At 60.8% G+C, this 265-nt stretch overlaps 1 protein-coding gene across 1 annotated transcript in view; it reads left to right on the top strand.

Annotated features, from left to right (window-relative positions):
• The window catches only part of SYT12 (synaptotagmin 12), a 29,097-nt gene that overhangs the window by 8,603 nt on the left and 20,229 nt on the right, over window positions 1-265 (top strand). The window lies entirely within an intron of this gene.

Here is a 265-nt window from a genome sequence, read left to right as displayed (position 1 = left end):
CCCGCACACCCCAGCCCCTCTTAATGCGTGCGTGCCTCCCTGCCAGACTGCGCGGGCAGGGAGGGACTTGTCCCCCTGTTCCCGGAAGATGGAAGATCGCCCACACCTGGCACTGTGCCTAGCATCCAGCGGGGGCGTCATATCTCCTGAATGATTCATTCATTCCTTTTGAGAGAAAGCACGACCCCTAAGTGGTTAAGAGTATGGGCTTTAGGGCTTCCCTGGTGGCGCAGTGGTTGGGCGTCCGCCTGCCGATGCAGGGGAC

The sequence above is a fragment of the Lipotes vexillifer genome, unplaced genomic scaffold (assembly GCF_000442215.2).
Source record: "Lipotes vexillifer unplaced genomic scaffold, Lipotes_vexillifer_v1.1 scaffold1477, whole genome shotgun sequence".
Classification (NCBI taxonomy): Eukaryota; Metazoa; Chordata; class Mammalia; order Artiodactyla; family Lipotidae; genus Lipotes; species Lipotes vexillifer.
The sequence above is the reverse complement of the archived record's forward strand: the minus strand, read 5'-3'. Positions and strand labels throughout refer to the sequence as shown.